Consider the following 25,769-nt stretch of genomic DNA (forward strand, 5'->3'; position numbering starts at 1 on the left):
ACAGATTTTTTTTTCCTCTATATCTTCTATATATACACATACACACGCATACCTTCTACAAAATTATCTGGTTACATCGCTGCATCTGAAATACCAGGGCAATTTAATTCCCATTTATATGTTTTTTCTGTTTCTTGTTCAGCTGGCCACAGCAGAATTGAATACAAAGTACTTGACATCTCTGCTGAGAAGGAGAAAAATGGCAAATTATACTCAGTAACAAGTACCCAAGGTCCTGGGGAAGGAATGTAGTTTATTGAATCTTCTACCCCGCCAAACCTTATCCTTGCATTCTTATCGCATCTGTTATCTGTACATGCAAAGCTTCCCTGTATGGGCAAAAGAATGCCCCAGTCCAGAGGCCCCACCTTTGGCAAACAGGTGTTGCTATGCCTGTGAATATAACACCAGCCAGAGCCAAGACTGGGCTTCTCTGCTACAGGCACAGTGGTTCAAAGGAAAAGAACATCCAAGGAATGCAGCTGGGGCCAGGCCTGCTCTTGCCCAGAATGTTTGGTTCTGCTTTCCACCTCCCAACATGGAGGGAGAAGGCTGACACACACAGTTGTTCACAGCCAGTGGGCCAGAGTTTTACAAGGAAGCAGATGGGGCAGTGAGAAGATGCTGTTTCCTGGTGGCAGAGCTCATGGGAAAAAACTGGTAGAGAGGAGATGCAAATCTATTCTTTGTGAAAATAGGCCTCTGGACCCTGCCCTCAGGTCTTCTTCATACCCATGTTACCTTTTCCAGAAGCTTACCACAGACTGGCTATAATGAGAAAGGGTGAGAAGAGCAGATTAAACAGGCCCCCAGAGGGGGAAGAAAGAAGAGGGAAGGGAGGGAGGCAAACCTCATCATCAAGGCACAGGCCCCATACCTCCTGGTCCACAGAGAGTCATAGTCAACCCACCTACATGTGCTTGGACCCTTCTGGGAACACAGGCCACACTGGAGGGACCCACAAAGTTATAAGAAGTGATTTCTTCTGTGCAGGCACTTTCAACATAGCTGAGAAAATAGGTCAGACAGATGGGCAGACTGACGGGGACACGGACGGACAGACACACACACACACACACACACACACACACACACACACACACGGTAGCATGTAACAAATGAAGATCAGGGACAGTTACAGAAAGTACCATTCCAAATGGATCAACAACAGCACCTCTCTACTTGGCTGAGATAAAAACAGAGCAGAGTGGGGTTTCTCCCACACAAACTCTCTCTGGGGCTCTACTGTCTTATCTGCGATTTTAATGTGGCTCCTAGCCAAATCCCTGCCAACAAGTGCCACAGCCAACAGGAGAGTGTAGGTCATTATATTTGTTAATTAGGGGTGGGGGGTGTTGTTTCTTCCTCTTTGAAACACAGGTCTCGACTACCCAGCTGTAGGACTATGGAACATGCTGTGCGGCCCTGGCATGTTCAAATGTGAAATATTTTAAGGGTGCAGTCATTTCTTCCTCCTCAGCACCTGAGTTTCTGCCAATCTCTCAATGAGATAACACAGCCTCCTTCCCACAAGACTTTGCTAGGCAGCCACTCACTGGGCACAGGCCCTGAATAATTCATGCTCAGCCCGGTCACTCAGGAGCACCAAGGCCTGCCAGCTGCCATTAGCTGGAAGGCCGGCTCCAGACTTACTGTAGAAGAATTACCGACTATCAGCTACCTCTGAGACCTTCTGTAGAGAAACCCACCACTCTTCCCACTTTTCTTCTCCCCATTTTTAACTAGGTACGTTCCCACCAGATCCAAGTGTAACTTTTACTCTAAGGAAGACAGATGCCAGTACCAATGGCTTAAAGAGAAAGGGACGCCCTCCAACAAAAGCACAGTCGGGATGTCACTTCCCCACTAGGGACACTGAGATGATGTGGGGAAAAGACCAGACACTATGCCTGACACGAAAGATGCTCAATATGCCTAGTCCTCGTCCCTTCCTCCTCCTCGTCCCTCTGCTCTGGCCAAGCCTGATCCACATCCCGCCACCGGTTTTGGCCTTTCCCCCCGTCCACGTCTCTGCTCTGAGTGTTCCCCTCTCCTCCCTCGAAAGTCCATCCATCCTTTAAGCCAAGCCCCAAACATCCCTCCTCCAGAAAGATTTCCCAGATTATCCCAGCTGACATCTCTGCTTCTTCCCAGAAACCCTACACCTGTACCATCAGCCCCCACTTGCCTGGCACCTACTGTGCCCGGCCCTGGAGTATTGCTTTTCTTGTGCACCAGTCTTATCAGCCTAATTAAAATAATGGAAGGGGCACCAGTTACGGACTCGAAAGAAGTGAAAAATGGGACTCCAGTCTCAGCTTTTATCTCTGGCCGGCCTTGAGACCCTGAGCCGGTCCCCTGGCTTCTGGGATTTTCTCCCTAAACACCACGGGATTTAAAATCCAAGAAAAGCCTCTGGATAGATGGCTGTTAGAAATACACCACAACTTGGGGCGCCTGGGTGGCTCGGTGGGTTAAAGCCTCTGCCTTCAGCTCGGGTCATGATCCCAGGGTCTTGGGATCGAGCCCCGCGTTGGGCTCTCTGCTCCGTGGAGAGCCTGCTTCCTCCTCTCTCTCTGCCTGCCTCTCTGCCTACTTGGGATCTCTCTCTGTCAAATAAATAAATAAAATGTTTAAAAAAAAAAAGAAATACACCACAACCTGTTTTCAGGCAGATGCAAGTCTTGGGTAACCTTCACTCTACATCCCCAAGCCCAGTATCCGCTGCAAAGCAGCTGTTCAAAAACAACTCAGCAGTTTCAGAAGCCTGAGCAGAGCAAAGGCTCCATGGGGGAGCTGGCACCAATCAGAGGACTGCAGAACCTACTCCACACCACGTGACAACCCTTGGTCTACACGTTAATCCCTCACAAAAAGAAGATGCAAGTTCCAACTCACACAGGTGTCAAGAAGGTCCCTTCCAAAATTTCCCCACCTAAGCCAACCATTTCATTTACAGATAAGGACAACGAGGCACACAGAGGCATGCCCAGAGATACAGAGTAAGTAACTGCAGGCCCGAAATTAGAAAGCAGGCCTTCTGGATTCCTGCTGCCTTTTATTTCTAGGGCAAACCAGGAGCTGAGGACAGAGGGAGTGGCAGCATTTCTGTTAGAAAGGTGGGCCCAGGGCTCAAAAATCAGGAAAAGCTCATCTTTGCCCCCTCTCACCTTCCAGCTTCCAACACCAAGGTGAAGCCAACGGCTCCTACTAGGTGGCAGATGGTGTTTATTTTCCACATTCTCTGATGTCCAGCATGTCCCAGGACAGACAGAATGAAAACCCAGAGCCTGGCACTAACAGCTACCATCCTGCCTCACAGACCAACATAGTATCAAACACACTGCCAGCCCCAGGAAACTTTCAGTTCCCTGCACTGGACTTTTCATTATAATTCTTTGGATGTTCTGAGGGAAGAGTTACTTAGGAGGCATTTTTTAAAAACATCTAACAGATGGATTCATTGATTTTAACTAGAATTTTAATGACAGGTAAGGAGTCAAGAGAGCTAAGAGAGAGACAAAGTTCTTTTTTGAAACCTGACATGTTCATCTCCAAGCACCTCTCCACTCACCTTTTATTACCATTTCTACCATCCTCTTAATTACCATCTAACCAGGAAAAAACACAAATTGTGGCCATGATGGTGCCTTTCTCCACTACACCTTATTTTTATAACATAATAAAAACTTCAGTAAAGAATGTAGAGAAATCGGAATGCTTGTGCACTGCTGGTAGGAACATAAAACAGAGTAGCTGCTGTGGAAAATGGCACGGAGGATCCTCAGAAAATTAAAAATAGAATTACATATGCTGGAGCAATCCCACTTCTAGGTATACATCCCCCCTGCCTGCCCATGTTCACTGCAGCATTTTTCACAAGAGCTGAGCAGTGGAAAAAACCCAAATGTTCAATGATGAATGCACAATGTAGCATAAACACACAAAAGAATATTATTCAGCCTTAAAAAAGAAGGCCATCCTGTCCCATGCCACAACATGCATGAACCTGAAGGATGTCATGCTAAGTCATTATGAGGATGTCATGAAGAAAGCCAGTCAGAGAAAGATAAGTACTATATGATTCCACTTAATGCGGTATCGAAAGTAGCGAAACTCCTGAAAACAGGAGAAGGGAGGCTGCCAGGAACTGAGGAGAGGGCGACGTGGTTTGGGGGAGGGGGGTTAAGATGGTAAATATTATGTGTTTTTTACAATTAAAAATAACTTTAAAAAAAAAAAAAAACCACTTTACTAAAGAGTCGGGGAATGTAGAACCAGGCATGGGGACAAGCAGCAGGTGTAGAGCTATGTGGTCTTTGTCTGGGACTCTGAAGCTCAAATATTCTCAGAAGCTATCAACCAGCACAGTGATCCCTCCAAGCCCACTCTTCAACCCTTAAGGAAAAAAAAGAAAAAAAAAACTTTACGGGAATCCGGTCAACTCTCATTTTTATATGTATTTTTTAAAAGTCTGAATGAATTAGTTATTGATTCCAAGCTGCATCTGAGCCACACATCTGTGCAAAGCACTGTGGTAACCTCCATTTACCAGTTACCACTGGGGTGAGGCCTTAGCATCTGCACAAGTCCAACCTCCGTGACATTGTTCAAAAACGTCGTTCTTCCAGTTAGCATCTCTGAGACTGAACCCCCAAAACACAGAAACAATCAACTGGCAGCTTAGGAACAGTGAGTAGCAACACATCATAGTTAAGCAGGAGTGTGTACTGGCACACTTTGGGTGTGTGTATGTGTGTGCGTGTGCACACGGGCCCACATGTGCACAAGACCACCTTGGTGGATATTAAATAGATAAGTTTTCCTTACTGCTAAGGTTTTATGATACTCTAGTGTCAACTACCCTGCATAGTGTCAACTACCCTACCCTTATATCTGCCCACCCAGCTAGAGAATACTGATGGCCTGTCAAGTGTGGGCACATACATAGTTCTCTGTCAAGAGTAACTTTAGTGTAGGGACACCTGGCTGGCTCTGTCAGTGGAGCATGGGACTCTTGATCTCAGGGTTCTGAGTTTGAGCCCCATATTGTGGGTGGAGATTACTTAATAAATAAAAGTTAAAAAAAATTAATTTTAGTGTAGGTAAGGGTTCATGAACCAAGAGACCAAGATTCTTACTGCTCAAATGTCCTTCTATCCTGCCTATTAGGTGATGGAAGGGCAAATGGCAAAAATCATTACACAGGAAAGGGGTCTGTAATTTGAAGCAATTCTAATCAAAGATCTGGTACCACCCTGTAAGAATCTGCATTTCTGACTCATCAAACATAAAAAGGTACCAGGAAATTAACAAGCGCCTAGGACTTCAGTCTGAGTCACATAGCATTTCTTACTTTCCTCAAGAAGGACAAAGGTTGCTATCATCCCTATACCCATGCACAGTTTACTTCTCACTGTATACACAGAAACCACCAGGAAAAGAGGCCAAAACTCACCGTGGTAACAAGAGGATGTTGGCCAGCTAACTGCCCAGGAGCTCACACATAGTCTTAGAGGTTTAAGGGATGTTGGGATCTAACCAGCCCACCCTCTCATTCTGCAAATGAGGGAAGTGAGGTTGGGAGTTATTTCTCTCCTGTGTCCACTAGCAAGGCCCAGCGGCACCCAAATGTCCTAGCAGCAGTAACAGTACCCGCAATGGCCTGCTCTCTGAGGCCACTTCTGTAAATAGCATAAAAAAGCTCTGGGACCCAGGGTCACCTGGCTGACTCAGTTGGGAGAGCACATAATTCTTGATCTTAGGGTAGTGAGTTCAAGTCCCACACTGGGTACAGCGTTTACTTTAAATGAATGAATGAATGAATGAACGAACATTTCTTTTGAAACTCTGTGACCTAAAAAAAGTTTTCCCAGGATGCCTGGGTGACTCAGTTGGGTAAGCATCTGAATTCGGCTCAGGTCATGATCCCGGGTTCCTGGGATCAGGTCACGATCCCAAGTTCCTGGGATTAGCAGGCTCCCCTGCTAAGCGGGGAGCCTGCTGCTCCCCTGCTTGCGCTCACTTACTCTCTTACAAGTAAATAAATAAAATCTTTAAAAAAAAATTTTTCCCTAGATAGTAGGCATGTTACATTAAGTGCCCAGCTAATATCTATCACTTGGTAGGGTCACTGGGTACCTTCACTTATTTAATTTTAATTCTTCCCCAAAAATGAAAAAAAAAAAAATCCACTTTTTTTTCCAGGTTGTACAACCCACCAATAGTCATTTCTAGGATTAAGTATGTATTTCCATATCTTATAAGAAAGACAATTCACTCTGTTTCTTTTTAATATACTATTTAACACAGATATAAACATTTGGCCTTATTTTTTTATAGATAGTTCACTTAGGCCTCCCTTTTTAAAGTGGTCACATTTCGCTTGTGCTTGACCCAAACGAAAAGAAAAAAAAAAAAAAAAAAAAAAAAAAAAACCCAACTCTTTAAAATACCAGATTCCTAACTCCGCTTTCCAGTTAAGTATAGGTAATGTGTGTCCTGCTGGGAAAAGTTTTAAAACAAGTTCAATCACCACTGATGTCAGAAATGAGTATTCATTACTTAAAACCAAAATACAAACTGTGCTCTAATTTCTGTTCCTCCAACAATTCTCATCTTCTGACTTTACTCAAGGGATCGCAGTCTTACTCAGGATTCTCTGATATGGAATAACTGTAGGGAGAGGTACAAGATTGTCCCCCCATGAAAAAAAGGGTATTCAGAGACCTACAAATACTTACTCAAAGGAGAAGAATTTCAAGTAGAGTTAGAAAAGGCAGGCCAAAGACAGGCCTCAGAGGCTTTCAATTACTGCCCAGGACCTCAGAAGCCTCTGACTTTTATTAGCACTAAAGCAGGCAGGCTGGGGCAAATAACAACCCAGTTCGGAAAACCTCAGACTGCAGTCTGTACAATGGGGGCTAATGCCCCCTACTAAAGACTGTTGTTAACATTGTAGTAATATTTTTATAATCTTCTCCAAGATGAAAGTGGTACACAAATCTTACGTATTATAAATAATCCCACTGAAAATCTAGTAATATTTCTTCTTTATTATCCCCTGATACCAAACTACAGCTGTCTCAATAAGGAGGAACATGCAGGAAAGTTAAATAACCCCCAGGAAGGACCAGCCCTCTCCCAGTCCCAGCCAGCCTGTTCAACTGGGATTTTCTGTGTTAAGCATGTCTCTCTTCCTCCAAGAAACATAGGTCTCTCATTCCTATCTCTCTCTCTCTCTCTTTCCCGCTCTCTCTCCCTCCCTCCTTCCCTCCCTCCCTCCCATCTTGGCTATTTGCAGGGGGATGTTGAGGTGGGGAGTAACTTCTTAACCTCCATTCCAAGAAAAGTTTTTAAATATTTTCACTGCACTTTCCCCTGAATCATTCTCTTGGTAAATGTTTAGAGTTGTGATCATCTTAATGAGGACAGAGTATAAACGAAAAACGTAAAACAGGTCGATGTAAGAGAAGATGCAAATGCACAGAACATAACAGGTTTTGTTTAATTTTTTTTATTAAAAAAATGGACATCTTTTTCAGGGCTTTTCCTGCCCCCCAGAAGGCCTGAGGGTCACACATGCCCTCCAAACACCACAGCGACCAGCCACAGGTAACCACTGCCTGTAGGCCACCAGAACATGTGCCCTTGGAATGGTCCTGCTTCCCCACCTTGACTTCTCCTCTTTCACCTTTACATTACATTAATGTAATCTTTCTCAATATGGAAGGCCTCCTTTCAGGAGGAGAGAAGAGCCCTCTCTTCAGAGGTTTCTCTTTTTTTTTTAGGGAGAGCAAGCCGATGGGGGAGGGACAGAGCGAGAGAAAGAATCCCAAGCAGTCTCCACGCTCTGCTCAGCAGTGTGGAGCCAATTGCCTGGTCTGATCTCCCAACCCTGATCATAACCTGAGCTGAAATCAAGAGTGGGACGCTTACCCAACTGAGCCACCCAGGTGCCCCCAGGTTTATTCTCATGTGAAATGTTGTAATTAACACTTCACATACATGCCTACCACGTGCAGATGCAGAGCCCTCTACATTATTATAAGATCTCTCAACAATCCCACAAGGTGGACTTTTTGACTTGCATCCTATAGAACTTGCTCACCATTTTATAGCTGGCAAGTGGTAGAACAGGGATTTAATCTTGGACCCCAGGCCTCTAAAGCCATTCTTCCTTTCTTAGCAGCAGTCCTGAGGTAGACAGTCCTGGATGGCTGAATGCAGACCCCTGGAACACTGGGTGTCAGGCCCTAGAGGTACCTCCAAACACATATCCAGAGAGGCAGCCTGAGCGAGCCTTGGAGCCCATATAGTTTACAAATGCTGGAAAGAATGCAGACTAATCTGAGGTAAGGAAAACGTGATAAAATTCAGAAAATTGGAGGCCATATGATAGAGGAGGAAAAACAAAAAGAACCCAGCGGCCTGCTTTGCAGATTCATGACCAACATACCCGACACAACCCTCATCCACCCCAAGCATCTGGCAACCAAAAGAAAAACTTGGCATGAGGCTTTTATATACATAACCAAAACCAAACTCACATTCTTCCCTCCCGTTCCCAGGCTGCACAGCCCACTGGAGAGCAAGTCCTCAGGATTCTACCTCAACAGTTAATGTCCTTGCTCTCTCAAGCCCTTTGCCACTGCCCCAGTTTCAGGGCTTCCTCCTCGTCTTCTCAGGACAAACATGACCTTCTCCTAAGATGGCTCCCTCCAGCCACCTCCCAAGCCATCCCTCACGGGGTCCCCAGAGGACTCCTCCGGATACAGAAGTCCAGTGCTGTCAGCTGTTCTCAGGTTAAGTCACCAGGGGCTTCAGGACCCCTGGGGATAGAAATCTAGGGGAGACCCCTGGGTTTCATTCAGGCTGGCTCCAAATTTGCCATTTAACATAATGAGGTAAGAAATTAAATTCCATTTCAAAATACAAATTCTCCTGAACTACATGTTGGAAACCACTGGCCAAAAGGATAAAAGCTGAACTCCTCGGCATGGCCTTCAAGGCTCTCCTTGTCTTCGAGTTGAGTTTTACTCAAGCTCCTTCAGCACTTCTGCACGTGGTTCCCTGACAGAGCCAGGCACCATCACGCCATTCATGGCACCATTTGCTCAGCCTAAAACTCCCTCCCACCCACTGATGCTGACTCTCCTGTGAGAAGTGAGAATCTCCTCTGAGGACCACAGACTTGTGTTCATTTCATCACCTATCTCTGTATTTCTAATATTAATTCCAGTACCTAGTAGGAGCTCAATAAAATTTCACTTAGTCATTCACTAATAAACAAATGAAACAAAAAATCAAATACCACCTTACTCATTTAATAATCATGATTCACAGAGCTTAAAAACAGAGAGGCTGCTTTGATGTCCTTTTAATGCACCTGCTACCACAGGATTTCCTGTTAAAAACTCTAATTAGTAGATCAATAGTAGCATTAAAAAAAAATGTAAGAGAATAGGAAACATCACAGCACCTCATGTATTCAAGTTCAGCATTATGTTGTGAAACCTAAATGTGGGTGAATACACAAGTGCACCCATATACATTAATTTTTGTGTATACTGATCACCATGTAAAATATAATTCCTGCTGATACTCCGCTCAAATTTTTTTCTGTCAAAATCTTAAGTCAGTTATAGACTGGATCAACATGATCAGTCTGAGTCTTCTGTTCAGTTTAAAAAACAAAGAGGGGCGCCCAGGTGGCTCAGTTGGTTAAGCGGCTGCCTTCAGCTCAGGTCATGATTCCAGGGTCCTGGGATCAAGCCCCACATAGGGCTCCCTGCTCAGCAGAGAGCCTGCTTCTCTCTCTCCCCCCCTCCCTGACACTCTGCTTACTGGTGCTCTCTCTCTAACTCTGTCAAATAAACAAATAAAATATTTTAAAAAATAAATAAATAAAATAAAAATAAAAAACAAAGAAATGTCATCTTCTCTGATAAAATTCAGTTCAGACAATAATGCTGTTAGGTGTGCCAATTAAAATGGCTCCCTGAATATGAGGGGAGCTGGAAAAAAAAAAAAAAAAGGAACTTCTTGTGGGTACACCTGAAGATTACACCTGATTAAATGCACAAAGGCATCTATACAAGCACACCTGTTAATTCAGTGCTGTGGGTTTTGGGTTTCAAATTAGTATCAAGTATATCCTCAGCCTTGCCTCCTCTCCATCCTGTATTTCTCAAGGCAGTCTTAAATACCTCTACATTATTTACAAGCATCCCTTCTAACACTGGCCTTCCCTCAAATGCTTGGAGACAACTCCATGGATTGTGTGTGGGCTCAGGGAAGAAGCTGTGAGAACACACTAATCCTCTGTAGAGGGACCAGTTTCAGGTATAAAGTTTTGTGTTTTCATCATAGGGACGTATGATAGGCTAACTGATTTGGTCTGCAAACTCATTTCTCCAAGATCAGCTTCGGGACTGTCAACCCATGGAACTGTCAAATCTATCTCAAAAAAGGTAAATATCGACCAAGGGCCAAGCGAGCTAAATGACACACTGCCAGTCCCACAGAAAGGGGCTGAACAGCTTTTGTTGTTGTCAACCTAAGAAGAAAAGGTTTAAACACCGGTTAAAAATAAAATAAAATAAAATAAAATAAAATAAACACCGGTTAAAACAACAACGGCAAGAGCACTCTAGTCCATGGGTAGCCTATTCTGAGGAATGAGTGGCCTTTGGCCGTCATAGTGAAATAAAAGTATTCTAGGAACCATAAACTACAGTTACAGCGTTCCATTCCCTGTCATGCTTGGCCACCATATTCACCAAATTCCCTATGTCCTGAAAGTCACAATACATTATTCCAGGAGGACAACTGTGGCCAGCATTTACAAATTTGTAAAGAACCATTAAAGCATCAAACTCCAACTGCTGGCACCCACTCGAGGCTAACTGACACACAGGAAAACAGGCAAACTGTCAGCCAACCTAGGAGTGAGAGCCTCTTTCGAGATGCCCCACCAAGCACCTTATCCGGAAACGTGGAAGGTAAAGAGACAGCTTTGAGAGAGATCCAGAAACACTGTAATGGCCTGGGGAAGGACTGGACAAGTATATCTTTAGCTGTAGCTCTACTGGGCTAAAAAGTGTAAAACCCTAAGGGCAGACACTTGAAACACAAAAAGGAAGCAGGGGCCAGATCAAGAGCATCATGTGAAAGAGATCCGATCCTCTGTGTAATGGTTTGTACCAGCTTAAAAATAATGCCCCAAACTTCCAAAGCCATCTCTATAAGTTAATATTGTAGTAGAGGAAAGAGATCCTGCAAGAATGAAAATCTAAGACCAATACTCTGTGGTGAGAGAAAGACTAAACTCCAGATTCTAATTATCAACTCACCCTGTTTCTGCTTATTACTAAGGGAAAAAAAAAAGTGTTTCAATATTATGCACAGAAAGTATCTCAAAAGATATGCATCAAATTTTTAAAAGGAATTATCTCTTACATTTTAATGTAAAATTCTTAAACACAAGAACTCTTTGATGGGTATCACAGAAATTAGGGGCAAATTTTCCCCAGATGAAGTAGAAACTTGGTAGCTCTGACCATGTATGGGCTCTTCAATCTGACAAGTAAAAGCACCAAACTGCCTTTTGATTTCTATGAGGCACTGTAGGAAATGTTGACAGAAGTATTATTCAGTCACAATCTCAAGGGGTTTACTAATCAGCTAGGGAGAGAATATGGATATACCCACCTTGAGCACACAAGTGAAACTAATATAACTCAGGGGGTAGGATACAGAAATACAACAGCCAAAGAAGTTTCTTGAAAAGGTCAGTGTGAACCTCACAGGAGATAGCTTCAAGGAGGAGCCGGGGCTCAGGCTGGAGAAAGTGGAGAGGCTTGGGTTTCCTGAAGGCTTACAGGGAGCTCCAACAGGTAACGGGGAATGTAGGGAGGGCTGGGGACTGGCAAACAGCCCAGCATCTCTCTGATGCTGTTAAGATGCCTACGGACACAATCATGCGACTCATAAAGCAATTTCACATAGGTGCTCAAGAAATCTAAGGAGTCTGCAGAAATTTAAACCTGTATGGCAAAATTTTTTCTCAGCCTCACCCAATAACATGTGTCCATCGCCCAATTATGTCACTACCTTAGGGTTCTGAAAATTCACAGGTTTGCAGGAAAGAGGTCAAAACTTAAGCTCAGCAAATTCCCTTGAAGATTACACCAATGAGAATAAGGAAAACTGTGGAAATGGGACATGTTTTTCTTTTCTTTTCTTTTTTTTTTGAGATTTTATTTATTTATTTGGGAAAGACAGTGAGAGAGAGAACATGAGAAGGGGGAGGTGCAGAGGGAGGGAGAGAAGAAGACTCCCACTGAGCAAGGAGCCTAATGCGGGGCTTGATCCCAGGACCCTGGGATCATGACCTGGGCTGAAGCCAGATGCTTAACTGACTGTGAGCCACCCTGGTGCCCTGGGACTTTTCAACCAGAGAATTAAGACGCTAAGATTTAGGTTTTGGGGAAACATCACAAAACTTTTATGTAATCCTGGGGCGCCTGGGTGGCTCAGTGGGTTAAGCCGCTGCCTTCGGCTCAGGTCATGATCCCAGGTCCTGGGTTCGAGCCCCACATAGGGCTTTCTGCTCAGCAGGGAGCCTGCTTCCTCCTCTCTCTCTGCCTGCCTCTCTGCTTACTTGTGATTTCTCTCTGTCAAATAAATAAATAAAATCTTAAAAAAAAAAAAACTTTTATGTAATCCTGTCACATTCGTTGCTTATTTTATACACACGATCTACTTCCGCAAAATAGATTAAGTGTGGGTAAGGAGGATGCTAATATGGTGCTTACATTGTTGTAATGCTAAAAAATCTGGAATGATGCTCTGTTACTGGGCACCTGTCATACTCTAAGAGTGGTACTGATCTTTGAGGCCTCAAGAAGACAGAAAGGGACAGACTGCTTCCAAGTAACAAAACTGTCAAATTCACAAGTTGACAACTTAGGTGCAAATGAAGCATCTTATTAGAGGCATATTCAAAAGACTGAAATGCTAATGTTCATTTCTTTTTGTGAACTTTATTGCTTCAAAGACCTTAAAGGAAGCTGTATATTATTGGTTACTTTTCTTTAAAAAAAAAAGACTTCATGTATTTATTTAGAGTGAGAGAGAACATACAAGAGGGGAGGGGGGCAGAGGCAGAGGGAAAAGCAGGCTCCCCACTAAGAGGGAGCCCAACAGAGGACTCGATCCCAGGAATCTGGGATCATGACCTGAGCAGAAGGCAGGGTTAACAAACCGAGTCACCCAGGTACCCCTGCTTTTTTTTTTTTTTTTTTTAAAGAAAGCAAGCAAACAATAGCAAATGTCACCTTATCATTTTGTAACAGTTTTATTTCTGAATCAAGAACATCAATCTAGGGGTGCCTGGGTGGCTCAGTGGGTTAAAGCCTCTGCCTTCGGCTCAGGTCATGGTCTCAGGGTCCTGGGATCGAGCCCCGCGTCGGGCTCTCTGCTCAGCGGCGAGCCTGCTTCCTCCTCTCTCTCTCTCTGCCTGCCTTTCTGCCTACTTGTGATCTCTGTCTGTCAAATAAATAAAATCTTTAAAAAAAAAAAAAAAAAAGAACATCAATCTATCTGAAAATGTGCTGTGAGCATTTTTGTTACTTATTGTCACCTGCCCAGCTCCTATCTCCTTTTTCAGAAACAGGTCCTTGACTGCAGAGAGCACTGCCATGCTCTACATCCCTCCACACCCTGCACCACAGTTCACTGGTTCAGGGGTAGCCCCCTGACCAAAGCCTAGTAAACTATAGCCTCCCTAACAACACCCCCCACCACCACCACCATGTTTCCAACTGGAACTAGAAGAATGGGGAGAGTGGCAGGTAGCAATGTCCAGAGGCAGACAGCAATCATCTGTTTCAGTCAGTTGGAAGACCACCTCCAAGTGGAGAGACAGAAGCTAAAAACAAGAGACTGAGAGATGGAAACCTTAATTTCTGTGGTTCCAGGGCCTGTTTATATTTTGCCTTTCCCTTGGATTGGCTGTTTTAACTCTTCCCTTGATTATGCAGAATGTCCCTGTATCTTTCCCCAAAAGTCCCAATATAAAGTACAGTCTTCCACCACGCCACAATTCTGCATTAGAAATGCCAACCACAGCCTCTAACTGCCGGCCAAGTGCCCTTTAAGTTGTGGATGGATGGGGCTAGGACGTTTTGTACATAAGGCTTCCTGCTCTTCACCAGTATTGTGGATACAGCTGCTGCTTTTCTTTTTCTTCTTTTTTTTTAAAGAGAGGGAGGGAGAGAGAGAAAAAAGGAGCTGGGAGGGGAGAGGCAGAGGGAGAGGAAGAAGGAGAGAGAAAATCCCGAGCAGGCTCCATTGCCAGCACAGAGCCCAACAAGGGGCTCAATCCCATGGGATCAAGACCTGGGCCAGAATCAAGTCGGACACTCAACTGACTGAGCCACCCAGGCACCCCATGGATAACTCTTCTTAAAGTAATCATTTGGAAGGGCCCCTGACTAGCTCAGCCTGTAGAGTATGTGACTCTAGATCTCAGGGTCCTGAGTGAGTCCCACGCTGGGTGTGGAGCCTACTTAAAATGTAAGTAAGTAAATAATTGTGTGGGGCACCTGGGTGGCTCAGTGGGTTAAAGCTTCTGCCTTCGGCTCAAGTCATGATCCCAGGGTCCTGGGATGGAGCCCTGCATCAGGCTCTCTGCTCAGCAGGGAGCCTGCTTCCCTTCCTCTTTCTGCCTGCATCTCTGTCTACTTGTGAGCCCTGTCTATCAAATAAATAAATAAAATCTTAAATAAATAAATAAATAAATAAATAAATGTGTGTATGTATGTAATCATTTTTTTTAAAGATTTTATTTATTTATTTGACAGAGAGAGATCACAAGCAGGCAGAGAGGCAGGCAGAGAGAGAGGAGGAAGCAGGCTCCCTGCTGAGCAGAGAGCCCTATGCAGGGCTCAATCCCAGGACCCTGGGATCATGACCTGAGCCGAAGGCAGTGGCTTAACCCACTAAGCCACCCAGGCACCCCTGTATGTAATCATTTCTTTTTTTTTTTTTAAAGATTTTATTTATTTATTTGACAGAGAGAGATCACAAGTAGACGGAGAGGAAGGCAGAGAGAGAGAGAGAGAGAGAGGGAAGCAGGCTTCTTGGTGAGCAGAGAGCCCGATGTGGGACTCGATCCCAGGACCCTGAGATCATGACCTGAGCCGAAGGCAGCGGCTTAACCCACTGAGCCACCCAGGCGCCCCTATGTAATCATTTCTAAGTATCCAGTTGGTCTCAGCCTGGTATAAAAAGATTTTTTGGGCCAATCAGAGCCCCACCTCTGTATTCAACCTCAAAGAGATGTGAACCAGTGAAAACCAGGATACTTAGCGAGTCATGGGGCAATGAGGTCAAAAGAGAAAAGACTGGCAAGAGGAGAACTGGAACTACAGTACCCCAAAGCCATGTGTGAGATGAGTTAGGAGGGGACAGATACTCTCTCTATGCACAGGGCTCCAGTGAGCCAGGACCACAGCCCATGTGAAAGATGAAGATGCCTCCACCCCCTCAGCAGCCACAGTCACTGATGGATTTCCAGGTCTCGTCAGCCTGAAATTTTGCGTTAGCCCTACCCCCACTCCTCCCTTACTCCACTAAAGACATAGCCTTTTTTATTCAGATAATTCAAGTAAATTTCTGTTCCTGACAACCAGGAAGAACAACCAAAAATAACTTTGAATGCAGGCTTCTTTACAGAGAAGCCAAAGAGCAGACACAGACCAAATGCTTGATACCTTGCTACCCAGAGCCCTCCCAGTGGATTACTATTTAATGGGATCGTGTCAAAACTGACAAATATACAGTTCAATAACTAAAACCATCTCCTTTAATCAACTTGGTGTCAAAAATCAAAATGTAATTTAAGAAACTATCTAACATCTAGGCATCAATCTCTCTATAAATCAGAAAAATTGAATGGTATCACTGAAGATGTGTTTACGTAAGACCTTAGCACTCTGAACTGCATTAATGTAAAACCTACTTTTTGACACTTATCAGTTTTTTCTTATCATGTGACATGTTTTAAAGTGTAGAGGACTTTACAAATGTCCTGTTATGCAAACTGTATTTTCTATCTTCCTATGATGGTACCTGTTCATAGGTCTCCTTTAGTAGAAACTGGCGAAGGAGTTAAATTATGTAAGTGAATTTAATAAAGGCACAAATAATGACCACATGAGATCTCAAACAACGAAATGAAAAACTTCCAAAGTCCACAATACCTTCAGATACCTACAGTGGATCTGTCATCTGTTTCCAGGAACTGCCAGATAAAAGAGTATTATGATGCTGGAAGCTTTCATAGCATTTTCCTGTTCTTTCTCACTGATCTGCCACAATTACTTACAGAAGAGAGCAGAGGGAGAAACAAGGTACTGATGCATGCTATAACATCGAAGAACCTTGAAAATGTTGTGTTAAGTGAAAGAAACCCAGTCACAAAAGGCCACATATAGCCTGATTCCCTCTATATAAAATGCCCAGAATAGGCAAATCCATAGTCAGAAAGTAGAGTAGTGGTTGCATGGAGCTAGAGAGAGTGAGAAAATGGGAAATGACTGCTAATGTGTATAGGATTTCTTTCTGGGGTGATAACAATGTTCTGTAATCAGTGCTGATTACTACACAGCTCTGTGAGTATACTAACAACCCTTACTAAAGGGTGTACTTGACAGAGGCAAATTTTATGATATGTAAATTGTATCTCAATAAAGCTGATATTTAAGAGTCAGACAGATGGGGATGGGCACATTGGCAGAGAGAGCCAGGAAAAGCCAAAGAGAAGAGAAAAATCTTAAGTTTTTCCTCTTGCTTACCCAGCCAGTCCCCAACAAGAGAAGATAGATTATAAGTTCATTGACAAATTAATCATAAAATGTATGGTGGGAGGCGCCTGGGTGGCTCAGTGGGTTAAGTAAGTCTCTGCCTTGGCTCAGGTCATGATCTCAAGGTCCTGGGATCCAGCCCCACATCAGGCTCTCTGCTCAGCAGGGAGCCTGCTTCTCCCTCTCTCTCTCTGCCCGCCTCTACCTACTTGTGATCTCACTCACTCTGTCAAATAAATATTTTTTTTTAATAAAAATGTATGGGATTTTCTCATAGAAATGGTGATTGATTGAATTCCTTAAAGGTAAGAGGGTGACTTTAAGTATTTTGGTAGGGTGGGAAAAGGAGTTAAGGCAAAGGCTAAGTGTGAAATAAGAGAGGATTAAGGGAGCGAGGCTCAAGGGAAGAAGTCCTGCCAGGTGGCTGAGAAATAAGAATGAGGCTCTAGAAGACAGGCAGGAGTATGGGCTGGGTTAGGAAGAGGGAATGGTGGTGTGGTTAAGCGGTGTGGTGAAGGAGAGGAGGGGCAGGCCGTGCTCCCCACAAGGCTCATTTACCTCAGGCACTACGGGATGTCAGCATTGCTAAGGTGAGAACACAATGTCAAGGGTGTAAGGAACAGCAGCAGGAACCCAAACTGATATCCAGAGTGGGAAGGGGTTGTCTCCAGCAGTCAGAGGAAATGGAGGGAAAGAAAACCTGACAGAACTGTACCTGAACAAGAAAGAAACGATTCCTGCATTCCTCTGGTCAGGAAACTACTGAAGTAGTATGTACACAGAAAATAAATTGAGGGTGCAACCTGGAAGTACATGGAATGACCTAAGCAGACTTTCTCCTCAATAGTTTCCATGAGCCTCTTAGGTATGAAATGCCCTTTCAGACTCAGATTTCACAAATAATGGGTGGCGTATTTACTGTGAACTAGGGACCATGCCTCTCTCTCAAATAATCCCAAATAATGCAAAATTTAGGGAAATAGCTTCAAGAGAGGATGAGGAAAATAATGGATAGCTATTAAAGCCCTATTAATCCTAACTATAAAAACCCACTCCCTCAGGTGAGAAGTCATTCCCTTGGGCCATAGAAGGGTTCCACTGAACAGGGCGGGTGGGTGAGCAAATAAGAAAAGCTCTCAGTTAATTTTAAAGGAATGAGTCCAAGCTTGAGAAGCCAAAAGCAGACTTTGTATTTTAATGAGAGGGGTCCTCAGGGATCTGCAGCCTGGCCTCTTCGGTTTTGTGGCGGTGGAAACAAAGCAGCCGTGCCCGGGTTCAGGCCCCCATCCCTTCCCAAGTTCCAATGATCTTCACAGGACTCCAACCACCCTCTTCAAATGACTGCTGTTCTTCCTCTTGTGATCACCCCTTGCCTCTAGATTACTAGAGCACTAATTGCCTCTACCACCTTCCTGGCACTGGCATACATGTTTAGTTAATGTTTCACGTAAATAGGTTTTATCTTACCAATTAGACAATTTTAGACCATGTTTTACAGACTTTTGTATACCCAATAGCATGCTGGCTTTGTACTCTCACTAGAACGTCAATTTTTTTTACATATATGTTATATATATGTATATATTATACTTTATGCACATATATTATTCATATTATATATTCTTATTCAGATGTATATTATATTATATATGTATATATTTTTATATACATATACATTTGTTATTCTTTTGGCAGGGCCAGCAGATTATGAATTAACAGTCTAATCCTAGAAGGTTTCTAAGTAAAACCATCATATTACAGGAGACCATAAAAAATATAAAGGCAATATCTAAACCACCTCATTAAAAACTCATGATTATAGGGGCACCTGGGCGGCTCAGTGGGTTAAGCCTCTGTCTTCAGATCAGGTCATGGTCCCAGGGTCCTGGGATGGAGCCCCACATTGGGCTCTCTGCTCAGCAGGGAGCCTGCTTCTCCCTGCCTCTCTGCCTATTTGTGATCTCTCTACCAAATAAACAAGTAAAATCTTAAAAATATATTAAAATAAAATTAAAAACAAAAACTCGTGATTGTAGGTAGAAAAGACATTAAGATATCTCTGGAAAAAGGTAAACTTAAAAATCTTTTAAGGCTTTAAAAATAGGTTTTCCTCCATCCAAATGCAGGAATTAAGTGAACAATTTCAGTACGTAACCTTAACAATAGCTTGAAATTTGCAGTCACGTGGGAGAAAGTGATGGCAAGTTCTGCTCCAATTCTCAGTGTACAGATTCTCTCTTCCTCCTGAGGAAACCCTGTGCCTGAATCTTTTTTATCTATCACTGCAAGATTTTCTTTAGGATATACTTTTCAAGTTTCCCTAGTAATTTTAATGCACACTCTAATTTAGGCCCAGAGAAATATTCTGCCCTCCTGGAGATTAAAAATGAGAAGGCCCCAACAGTGATAGGGGCTGGGGCGGTGGGGACTCAATCACGGGTTGGGACCAGGAGGATCCACCCACACAGCAGCTGGAATGAGGCCTGGGATTAGAGGAAGAACGTGCCCCTCTTGCCAAGAGACAGCCCTATATTCAGTTTGGGCGGAAAATGGTTTCTTAGGTGTCAAGATACCTACACGTAAACTGTGACCTACTTACTGGGAGAAGGGGCAGACTACTATTTTAAAGAGATAAAAAGCTGATTTTCATTTTGGGGGTTAATACTCAGAGGTAAGAAGATACGAATACGAAGTGAGAACACTATGGCCATGTCCCAGGAAAGCGTTTCTTCAAACTGTATCATATGCATTAAAAAATGTGGACTACTGGGCTCCTTCTTACATTAGTGAATCTCAACTTATGGGGGCCCTTGAATTATGCATTTTTAAACAAGTGTGCTAGTCAGTCTTCTGCATCCAAAAACAGTGCTTGAGAGCAGTGCCAAATTTCAGCTGAAAGAGCAGAGTGCAGATGTGCTCAGGATCTGTTGCAACCTTGTATCCACTTAAGAGAGCACAAAAAGGACTAGTATTCATTTTTACACTAATAATTCAACTGATGCATTATTCCTAATCAGAATTTAAATTCACATTTAGCCACATGGTCAAATACCTACTGTTTTATAAATATACCCTAGACTTGATGGTATTTTAAAGCTCACATTTGTTTGTCAGAATCTATAAGGTTTTAGCCAATAAAATAGTGTCTGTGCGAAGGCACTCACTGGCTACACATGACTACTGACCATAAGAAATGTGGGTAGTAAGATACAAACCAGATTTCAAAGACTTAGAAAAAAATCTGAGGTATCTAACTTCTTATACTTGATTGCACATTGATATGATAAAATTCTGGATGATTTGATTAATTGGAATATCTTACTTAGAAAGTTAAAAATCATATATGGCTAGTATTACATTTCTTTCAGGCAACCCTGCTCTAAATATTTAAAGCATATCAGTAGTTTAGCTGATTAAATGCTCCACCAAAATTCTTGGTCACTTAAATTACTATGTTTAAAGGGAGTCTGGCCTATATATATAGCAACTAATAACTTATATACTTTATGGATGTAATGTAAAGGATACAATTAAGTGCATTCAGCTCATTTTTCTATGGCTATCAGCTGTCCTTCACTCCCCACTAACCATGTAAACTCAAGGTCAATTTCTTTTGCTAAGTCCATAGCTTAGCAGAAAGGCTCTTAGGCATAATTTTAGCTCATAAATGTTGATGAGTGACATCTCCCAAAGGATTTTTAATGTCTTTTTTGTTTGTTTGTTTTTACTTAGTTTTTTATACATGGGCTTTTTCCTACCATTTTTCTATGTCATGATTTTGGGGAGGAAAATTCAAGCTTATGAATGTGATACTAGATGTTAAGATGTTTTTATGCTTTGTTTTCCTCATTACAAAATATTTCAGATTTTATTTCAGGAAAAAATTCAGGTAAGTAAAAAGGAAAATCACGTAGAAATAAACACTATTTTGGTGTATATCCTCCCAATTTTTAAAATTCACTGTTTATGAGTTTTGATACAAAGATTAATTCTTTTTTTTTTTTTTTTTTTTTTTTTTTTGGAGAGAAAGTGTGTTTGCTGCGGGGAGGGGGAGCAGAGAAGAACAGAGGGAACAGGAGAGAGAGAATCTTAAGCAGACTCCACACGCAGCACAGAGCTCCACGGGAGCTGGGGCTCAAGCTCATGACCCTGAGATCATGACCTGAGCCGAATTTCAAGAATAAGATGTTCAACTGACTGAGCCACCCAGGCGCCCCAACTTCATCAGTATCTTCAAGTGAAATGTTGTACTTTTTAAAGGATTTGTGTTGATTGTACAAAATATAACCTCCAACCACAAACACTTATCACTTAGAAAAAGAAAACATTTACCTTTTACATTTCTTTAAAAGATTAGGTTTTACATTTTTATTTCAAATAAAGTGCTGCTTTACAAAAGCCCCACTTATTTTGAATCCCTTTCTTCACCAGCCCATGTTCCACAGTGCTGGGGCATGTGGTCAGAGGTCAGGAATGTGGGTATGCCATCATGGGAAGTGGGAAATCATTTACAGAATGCATAAAAGTCACTTCACAGCACTCTGCCCTAAGGTTGAATCGGCATGGAATCTCTCTGCTACACAATATGATATACCAAGGCTTTTCTCATCTTCCTTCCAAATTACAAATGGGAGCACGGAGTTTAGGCAGAAGTATAAATCTCCCCAGTCTCATATGTATAAAATTTGTGAACATGGGGCAACGGTCCATCTTAGTTCTAATTACGTTCTAAAACATTCCTAAGTCTTGGCCTTTTGCAAGCTAACGCCTTGACAGACCCCCACTCTTCACCGAACTTGTGTGAGGGCAAACTTTCAGATGAAGCTTTTCTCTACTGTGGGAAAAAGCTGCTGTTTCTGTCCCCACCAGGAGATTCCCTAGACAGATGATGAAGATAGCAAAGTTCACTTCCCTGTGACTCCATTCGTGTTTTCTTCTGATGTTTCGGGTACTAAAGACCGGGGAGGGCTGGTGATGAGTGACTGTGATGTGAATCAGACTAATTTTCAAGCAAAAAAGTCTAACGAGACTAGAAAGATTCAAAGCTCCCTAGGCAATGGAACCCCAGACTCTTTCATCTTTGTGATGATAAACTGGCACTTGACAAAGGACTGCAGGCCTGATTCCTATGTTTTTAAAACATGGATGTGTTCCACACTGTACTAGAGAAGCCATCTCCCCTGTGAAATCTCTTACACCAAATGGGTGTCCCAGAATGCAATTCCCTTAACTGCCTGGAGTGAGCCGCAGATCCCCCAGCTTAAGGGATCTATCCCCCAAGAATGCCTCCACTTCCGATGCCAGTCACAAGTCCCAGGCCACCATACTTGTGACTGATCAGCTCTAAGTTCATGGGTTCCCATGAACAACCCCCTTAGGTTCAAAAATTTACTAGGACAACTCACAGAACACAGGAAAATACTTATGTCTGCTGAAACAGCCAAATGGAAGAGGTTTATAGGCAAGGTGTGGTGGAGGGGCACAAAACTTTCACGGCCTCTCAGGACCCACCACCCTTCCAACACACTAATATATTCCCCAGCCCAAGAGCTCTTCAAATCCTCCAAACCCAAGTCATTTAGGGGTTTTTAGGGAAGTTTCAATATGTAGACATGATTGATTAAATCAACCATAGAGATTAAACTTAATCTCTAGGCCCCCCTCTTTTCCAGAAGGTGGGCTCAAAGTTTGGTCATTTCAGTGACTAGTACCATCCTAACAGAGCTAAAGGTCTCACCCTCAGTCACCCCCTCCCCCACCCACAAATCCAGGTGTGAGGAAGATGGCTTTTCATGAATAACAAAAGACGCTCAGCAAATTCCAAGGGTTTTAGGAGTTCTGTGCCAAGACTGAGGACAAAAACAGTATTTCTTATTACAACACAAAGCTAAAAGCAAGAAGAGGATAAAGGAAAGTAAAACTCAAGAACAGTTTTAACAACTCACAGGAAGAACATATACCTAAACATAATGTACATTACCTATATATAAAACATGTATACATAGCAGCCTAGTAACAGAAAATATCTGTAAACTGGGTAAAAATTAATTTGTAGCAAGTAGTTTACCTCACCTTATTTCCTCAAAGATACAAACATTTAAAGCCACTTAGTAAAGGACACAATCCAAGGTGGGTTTACACTGTCAATACAAAATGTACCGTAAAAAGATGAATTCCTGCAGTAATGTCTTTTATGTATCACCCCAGGCTTCAAGACTGTAGTCTAAAGAAGACTCAACATGTAGAGCACTTGAGAGGGAGGGGAAACTTGCTATATACATTTCCACCACGCTAGCCAAGATTTCCCACTTTAGAACATGCGTTTGTAAGCATTCCCTCATGCTGAATCTATCATTATACTACTTCCCTCTAAGAGACAGGAAGATATTTCTCTTTTCTCAGAATGAGGTGCCAGCCTTCCACACCACTCCCACATTAAAGTGTGCCTTTAACATAACCCTGTTGAGTTTGATACTTCAATTCTTACTAGACTTGAGCTGGGTCTAGATGGATGTATGGTCTCAGACACCCAGGGAAATACGCCAGTCAACCACCAAGACTCCACACCAGTCTTGAAATGTGATTCCCCAGAGCAGCCACATCAGCATCACCGGGGACCCTGTTAGAAATGTTTATCAACGGGACGCCTGGGTGGCTCAGTTGGTTAAGCGGCTGCCTTCGGCTCAGGTCATGATCCCAGCGTCCTGGGATCGAGTCCCACATTGGGTTCCTTGCTCGGGAGGGAGCCTGCTTCTTCCTCTGCCTCTGCCTGCCATTCTGTCTGCCTGTGCTCACTTGCGCTCTCTCTCTCTCTCTCTCTCTCTCTGACAAATAAATAAATAAATAAATAAATAAATAAATAAAATAAATGTTTATCACCAAGCTTTGTCCTAGACTTACTGAATCAGAAACTGCGGGTGGGCCCAGCAATTATAAGATGACCAGGCAATTATGATGCATGCTCACATTCTAGAAGCCCAGTTCTGGACACTGCTGAACTGTTCTGGTACTCTCTCTCTCTCTTTTAATTCTGTTGCTCTTATTTTCAGCATATAAAATTCTTAGAAAGCTCAGAGACTTTTCTGTCCCACAGAATAGGGAGTTAGGTAACAAGAAAATTTCCTCCAATAAACAGATGGTTTTCCTGGTATCTACTGGATGCACTGAAAGCAATTCTTTTTCTAGACATCATTTAACCTAGAGGCAACACGTTTTCAGTAACTTTCATGGTTACTCATGGCTTCTTCTGGACCACAAGATTTTTCCTGAGCCTTTTTTTTCTTAAGCCTGTTTCAGTTACCCAAAATCAATATTCTATACCAGTGAGCTCTGAATCATTTTATATTTTACTGAATATAGAAAAATAGGAGAGTGTATATACTTTGGAGCCAGTCTGCCTTAGCCACTTATGAGCAGTGTAACCCTGGTCAAGTTACTTAATCTGTCTATGCCTCAGTGTCCTCATCTATACTTTATAGATATATATGGTCGTATATGGTGATTATGGGATTAACTGTTAATACATACAATGCATTTAGAATGGCGCCTGCATGTGGGAAGCAAGTTAAATGCTTACTATTACTACCATAACCACCGTAGTTCAGAGACCTAGATAACAGAGAGAGCCACCCTAGGAAGTGTTAGGACAACTGATCAATACTAAGGACAGTTGGGGATCTCCCCTGGAACTGCACGAAAAATCAGATACTAAGAGCAAGGAACTATTCTACAATTGCAGGTACAATTTTCCTTACAAGGGAGGTAATACGTAGTAGCCTAGAATCAGAAAGTAAATGACTCATGATCAAAGGTAACTGGCTACCAATATCATACTGATCTAAAGATTTAAATGAAGATTCAAGAAAAAGAGGTAAGAGATCAAAGTACAAATCAATCCACTGGCACAAGCCAAGATCAAGGTTTCCATAAGGGTTCCATGTTAATGAATAAGCTAGAAAATCTTCCAATTCTAGAATGACTACTGGTTAATCATTCATTCATGCCCTCAGATCAGGCTAGCTCGAGAAAGATCGTTAAATCACCACCACTCAAGAGACACATTATCCTAAGGCAACTGGAGAATTTTCCTATAGCATCTAGTTGGCTGCATCCCCCATATCCACTTCTGTCTTCCTGATGGGGCTGACCCCCTCCTCACCTCACCCCACAAACCCCCTCACTACTCCAGAAGTGTGTCCTGATTAGCTGATGTCAGTCAACATATCCTCTTCTCTGACTCCACCTGGACAGAGATTCTGAGGGAGACCTCTGACCCAAGTCAGGATTAGTCAGGCCAGTGAGACTGCTCCTAGGGCCATGGTAGAAATACTAGGGCAGCAGAGGTGCTCTTTTCTCCTAGATATCCTTACAGGCAGATCTGGGACCTGGGGCAGTCATCTTGGAACTACAAAGCCAAAAATATAGAGAAAGAAACTGGGCCCTGGTCACACCATTTAAGCCCAGGAGTACATCTTGCTTTAAAGGCCAAATTTGTCTTCAATGTGACCAATATATTCTCTTTATCATTTAAACCACTTTGGGTTAGGTTTCCTATTGCTTACAGTCAAGAGAACTCTGAACAATACATGCATCATAATCAGATGACACCATAAAGGTAACAAGAGAAGTCAGCTATATGAACAATTAACAATAAACTTACCTGGCTGACATGGCTACAATTTATGGGTAATAATCAAAGACATTAAGAAAAAAAAATCATTAACCCACTTTTCTCATTTGGAAAGCATTTGATTTGAAATCTCAAAGTACAGATGCAAGACCTTAAATGACTGCTTTGATCTCTAGTTTACATATATTCAGCATTGTTGAGTTTTCATCATGATGGAACCCTTTCTGGATTTTCAGGGCACTTTCAGGGTAAGACACTGCCCACCCCAA

At 42.8% G+C, this 25,769-nt stretch overlaps 1 protein-coding gene across 3 annotated transcripts in view; it reads right to left on the reverse strand.

The window, feature by feature from the left end:
- Nucleotides 1-25,769, reverse strand: part of SPTBN1 (spectrin beta, non-erythrocytic 1) — a 200,054-nt gene that overhangs the window by 118,493 nt on the left and 55,792 nt on the right. The gene's annotated exons all lie outside the window — the stretch shown is intronic.

This window comes from Lutra lutra, chromosome 9, assembly GCF_902655055.1.
Source record: "Lutra lutra chromosome 9, mLutLut1.2, whole genome shotgun sequence".
NCBI classification, from domain to species: Eukaryota; Metazoa; Chordata; class Mammalia; order Carnivora; family Mustelidae; genus Lutra; species Lutra lutra.